This window comes from Gigantopelta aegis, chromosome 13, assembly GCF_016097555.1.
Source record: "Gigantopelta aegis isolate Gae_Host chromosome 13, Gae_host_genome, whole genome shotgun sequence".
Lineage (NCBI taxonomy): Eukaryota > Metazoa > Mollusca > Gastropoda > Neomphalida > Peltospiridae > Gigantopelta > Gigantopelta aegis.
The window spans coordinates 18167144-18172813 of NC_054711.1; the positions used below are offsets into that span (position 1 = coordinate 18167144).

A 5670-nucleotide genomic window follows, 5' to 3' on the forward strand; every position below is an offset into this window, starting at 1 on the left:
AACATTTCTTTCTTTCTTTCATCAGATGAAGTCCACTACATTGTTCCATTAGCAGCAAAGGATCTTTTGTATTAGTTTCCCACAGACAGGACAGCACATACCACGGCCTTTGACCAGCTGTGGTGCACTGGTTGGAACGAGAAAAAAAATCGGTTGAATGGATCCACCAAGGTGATTAGATCCTGCGACGCAAGCACCTCGGGCGATCGCTCAACCGACTGAGCCTAAATCCCGCCCCCTCTGTATCAAGTAAATTAAACGTTAAACAGTCTGCAATATATTATTATACACTACAGTATATATATATATATATATCATTTGATGCGCGGTCGGTCTGGGATCGATCCACGTCGGTGGGCCCATTGGGCTATTTCTCACTCCAGCCAGTGCACCACTACTGGTACATCAAAGGCACGTGCTATCCTGTCTATGGGATGGTGCATATAAAAGATCCTTGCTACTAATGAAACAAATGCAGCGGGTTTCCTCTCTAAATGTTTGACATCCAATAGCCGATGATTAATAAATCAATGTGCTCTAGTTTTTTCGTTAAACAAAACAAATTGTTTCTACTTATTGTGAATATGATCTGACGTTTTGTAGTACTCATGGATATATAAAATAAATTTAGTTTTCAAAGTGGTTAAGGAAAGAAAGAAAGAAATGTTTTATTTAACGACTCACTCAACACATTTTATTTACGGTTATATGGCGTCAGACATATGGTTAAGGACCACACAGATTTTGAGAGGGAACCCGCTGTCGCCACTTCAATGCCTACTCTTTCCGAGTAGCAGCAAGGGATCTTTTATTTGCGCTTCCCACAGGCAGGATCGCACAAACCATGCCCTTTGTTGAACCAGTTATGGATCACTGGTCGGTGCAAGTGGTTTACACCTACCCATTGAGCCTTGTGAAGCACTCACTCAGGGTTTGGAGTCGGTATCTCGATTAAAAATTCCATGCCTCGACTGAGATTCGAACCCAGTACCTACCAGCCTGTAGACCGATGGCCTAACCACGACGCCACCGAGGCCGGTAAAGAGTGGTTACGGGGGCGGGTAGTAGCTCAGTGGTACAGCGCTCGCCTGATGCGCGGTAGGTCTAGGATCGATCCAGTCTATGCACAACGACGGGTACATCAAAGGCCGTGGTATGTTCTATCCTCTCTGTATGATGGTACATATAAAATGCCCGTTGCTACTAAAGGAAAAATGTAGCCGGTTTCCTCACAAAGACTGTTACCACGTCGGTCGGCCAATTGGGATATTTTTCGTTCCAGCCAGTGAAATTGTATATCAAAAGCCGTGGTATGTGTTTTCCCGTCTGTAGGAAAGAAGAAGGAAGAAATGTTTTATTTAACGACGCACTTATCACAATTTGTTTACGGTTATATGGCGTCTTACATGTAAGCTACTCTTTTCGATTAGCAGCAAGGGATCTTTTATATGCATCATCCAACAGACATGATATACCAGTCGTGGTACACTGGCTGGAACGAGAAATAGCCCAATGGGCCCACCGACGGGGATCGATCCCAGACCAACTGCGAATCAAGCGAGCGTTGTACCACTGGGCTACGTCAGGCCCCATTATGATTGAGGGTGTCGTACACCTCACCCCCACCCACTCACTCCACCCGCACCCCTATAACGTAACACTGGAGCCACACTTGATATAGTTTTGAACATAATAATCAAGAAACAAAATATCTGCGTAGAACACTTTATTTAAAGACGAGTGATACACAGTTGGCTATAATCTGGTACTCTGTATGCAATCTGTTTGCTGAACATTCTAGACATGGATGGCAGTGTAGTCACTGGACAGTCTGAAAATACAGACAGATTGACAGACATATGTTTTATTTACGTCTCACGTTTTTGTTTTTAAAGCAATGGCTTGTATACTTTTCGATATTGTTGTTTTACTGTTGAATGAATGTCTAACGACACCCTGTGTATATTTGTGCTGGGTTGTTGTTAAACATTTATTCATCTATCCATCTATCTATCCATCTATCCATCCATCCATCCATCCATTCATCCATTCATTTGTTCATTCATTCATCTATTCATTCATTTAGTGCACCACGACTGATATATCAAAGGCCGTGGTATGTGCTATCATGTCTATGGGATGGTGCATAAAAAACATCCCTTGCTGCTAATGACAACAAATGTAGCGGGTTTTCTCTCTAAGACTATAATATGTCACAATTATCAAATGTTTGACATCCAATAGCCGATGATTAATAAATCAATGTGCTCTAGTGGTGTCGTTAAACAAAACAAACTTTTTTTCATTCATCCATTCATTCCTTTTGTACAAACTGAAACAATGTACAACAATCATAAGAGAACACTATCTAAAAGTACAAAAGCCATTCCTTAAAATAACAAATAAACGAAAATTAAAAATCACGTCATTGCACACACACGCGCAAACACACACACACACAGAGAGAGAGAGAGAGAGAGAGAGAGAGAGAGAGAGAGAGAGAGAGAGAGAGAGAGAGAGAGAGAGAGAGAGAGAGAGAGAGAGAGAGACAGACAGACAGACAGACAGACAGATACAGACAGACAGACACACACACAGAGAGAGAGAGAGAGAGAGAGAGAGAGAGAGAGAGAGAGAGAGAGAGAGAGAGAGAGAGAGAGAGAGAGAGAGATCCCCAAAAGTAGCTTGAGTTTTCACTAGCCCTGCCGTTTAAATGTTTAAATGTTGTTTCAGTGCTAGAAGAGAGTGTATGTACCGGTGTATGTAAGTGTATGTAACAGGATGAAAATAGAGGACAACCAAATGGTAGCCAGCCACTGTGTCTAAAAATGGATACACGGGGTTTTGGCGGGGTTTTCGGGGGGGGGGGGGGGGGGGGGGGGGGGGAGTCTGATATCACATACCTTTTGTTTGCAACTGACTATTCTCAGGTCGAATCATGACCTTAAGTTTCGTTTACACTAAGAGTCGAAAAGACGTTAGGAGAAGGCATTCCATGATTGCTTCCACGCAGGTGTTCATCTTTATGAGGACTGCCACTCCCTTAGGAGATCCCTAACGGGATGTTCAGTCCCCTGCACCACTCGCAGGAGGACTGCCACTTCCAAGACTAAGAAAACCCAAACGTGCACATGATGGAGCCCAATAGACCATGTACAGCTGTGATAGCATGCACACATGACTCACTGTAAAAACAGTGATGATATCAGGTGATCGCGAAAGATGAGCATATCCTGTCCCGCCGGTGGCACCCGATATAATACATTTCTTTTTCTTTCTGTTTTTTTAACAAAATTGGTTATTCAGTTGTGATACAAAGAGCATCGTGTACATTGTTGGACAAATATAATTATAAAGCAGCAGACGAGGGTAGGGGTGTGCGTCACTAGTTATGTAAATAATTTATATTTACAATCATGTACAAATATGCCCTAGATTTTGTATATGAAATTACAAATAATAGTACCAAGCTATTGGTACTTAACACAAGATGAAATTTTGGCTATTTGTTAAACATTTACAACTGGATGTGTGTGTTTGTGATTGGGAATGGGATGTATTTCCTCTTGTGACGTTGATATTTATCCATTCGATTTTCATGACATGAACATCTGTGCTGCTTTATTATAAAACGACTTGTTGTAGTTGAATATTTGACAACTGTTCACCGTCGAAACTGTAAGCAGTGAGGTATGGGCAACAATGTCTGTGTCTGTGTCTCTACCCCCGCCCCCGTCTCTCTCTCTCTCTCTCTCTCTCTCTCTCTCTCTCCTCTCTCTCCCCCTCTCTCTCGTCTCCTCTCTACTACCCTCCCTCGCTCTCTATCTTATCTATCTCCCTCTCTCTCTGACTCTTGCTCCTCTCCTCTTTCTTGCTCTCTCTCTCTTCGTATCTCTCTGCTCTCTCTCTTTCCTCTCTCTCTCTCTCTTTTTTGCTCTCCCTCTCTCTGGCTCCTCCCTCTCTCCTCTCTCGGAACTCAATTCATTCTCTCCTCTGACTCTTTCTCTCCCCACTCCCACTCCCATCCCCCCCTCTCTCTCTCTCTCCTCTCTCTCTCTCCACTCTCTCTCGTCTCACATCTCTCTCTCTCTCTCTGTGTGTGTGTGTGTGTCTCTCGGTCTATCTATCTATATCTGTGTGTGTGGTTACTCTATATACAATTATCGTCCTTCAACGACATTTCAGGGCAAGTTTAAGCCAAGGCTTAATTAATATTAAAACGGTTAAATGAAATAAAGATAGTATCCCTGTAACAGACTCTTACCTCAAAATACCAAAATAAAAAATAAAATTGTATGTACATACATGTGCGTTTATTTTAATTGTCTTATTAATTTTGTAATTATTTAGTTATTATATATTTGTCATCTTCACTTACACGTTTAACTAGAATATTAAATAAATCTAAACTTACTTTATATTTCATCGTCGGCGGTAAGTGCACAGAGAGAGACAGGCATAGACAAAGCGATAGAGAAACAAAGACACAAAGACACTCAGACAGAGAAAAAAACACACAGAATAAAGGGGCATGGAAAGAACAAGAGAGAGGAAATGAGAGAGATATAGAGAGACTCATTACCTGGTTTACTAGTCACTGGGTTTTTCTTCGACGGAGGCTGCAGAAAATGAAGATAACTCAATTAAACATTACTCTTGCATAGTATATCTAGTGGATATCACACGAAGGCACTTAATTATACACAAAGTCTAAGGTGTAGATGACTAGTTCGAAATATTCTTTATGTAAAGGTAAAAAGTAGTGCTGATTCCGAAAATACCCCAGGTAAAATAAAATTTGCTATTGTATGGCCAAAATCACTGCTTATGATACGATCGTGCTGATGTTACTACATTGTATTTAATAAGCTTCTGAATATTTTACAGTATTATTTTGCGGTTAACTTTTGGCAACAGCTGGCCACTCTTTTTTATATCTTTTCCATAGACATACTACTTTTATTGTACTCGATATGAATATAACGTGTAAAAATAAATGAGAATCAAATTTACAAAAGTAAAATACAAATAAAATATATAATATGATGTTTTGCGGCTATCAGTTTTTATTTTAATCAACGTACTGTTCATATATTATACAACGTAAAATTACACGTACCCAAATCCCGGAATGCAAATATTTTTAAACTTAATCACAGTACCCGGTTTTTGGCAACATACAGGGTGTAGTTTTTCACCTATTAAAGCCGTGATTTCTCAGTAACAATCAAACATCACCTCGTTTATATTGTTTTTCATTATCCATTTCCGTTACATTCGAGAGTACTGTCTTCTGATGTTTCTATACCAAAATTAATTTATTTGCTCAAAATCGATTACCCTCTGAGAGAACGGTTATGGAGACGAGCTCTAGTCTATTGCTTAGGGATTTTCTCCGGTTCAAAAGGAAGGAAAAATTGCTTTATATTTAACGCCGCACTCAGCACATTTTTTGTACGTTTATAGGCCGTTCGACATATGGTTAGGACCCCAACAGATAATTAAAGAGGAAACCAGCTGTCGCCACTCATGGGCTATGCTTTTCGATTATCACAGGGATCTTTTACATGCCACCATCCCACAGAACGATAAAATACCACGGCCTTTGATAGACCAGTCGTGTGCACGGCTGGAGAAGGAACTGCCCAATGGCTCCGGTTTCAACGTCAA

General features: G+C 40.8%; 1 long non-coding RNA gene across 1 annotated transcript; it reads right to left on the minus strand.

Moving 5' to 3' along the window:
* Window positions 1–1713: 1713 nt before the first annotated feature.
* On the minus strand, window positions 1714–5113 carry LOC121387027. Its single transcript, XR_005959769.1, has 2 exons — window positions 4583–5113; window positions 1714–1831 (listed from the first exon to the last, which is right to left on the minus strand). It is a non-coding gene; the product is annotated as an uncharacterized LOC121387027 (long non-coding RNA).
* Between the last annotated feature and the right edge of the window lie 557 nt (window positions 5114–5670).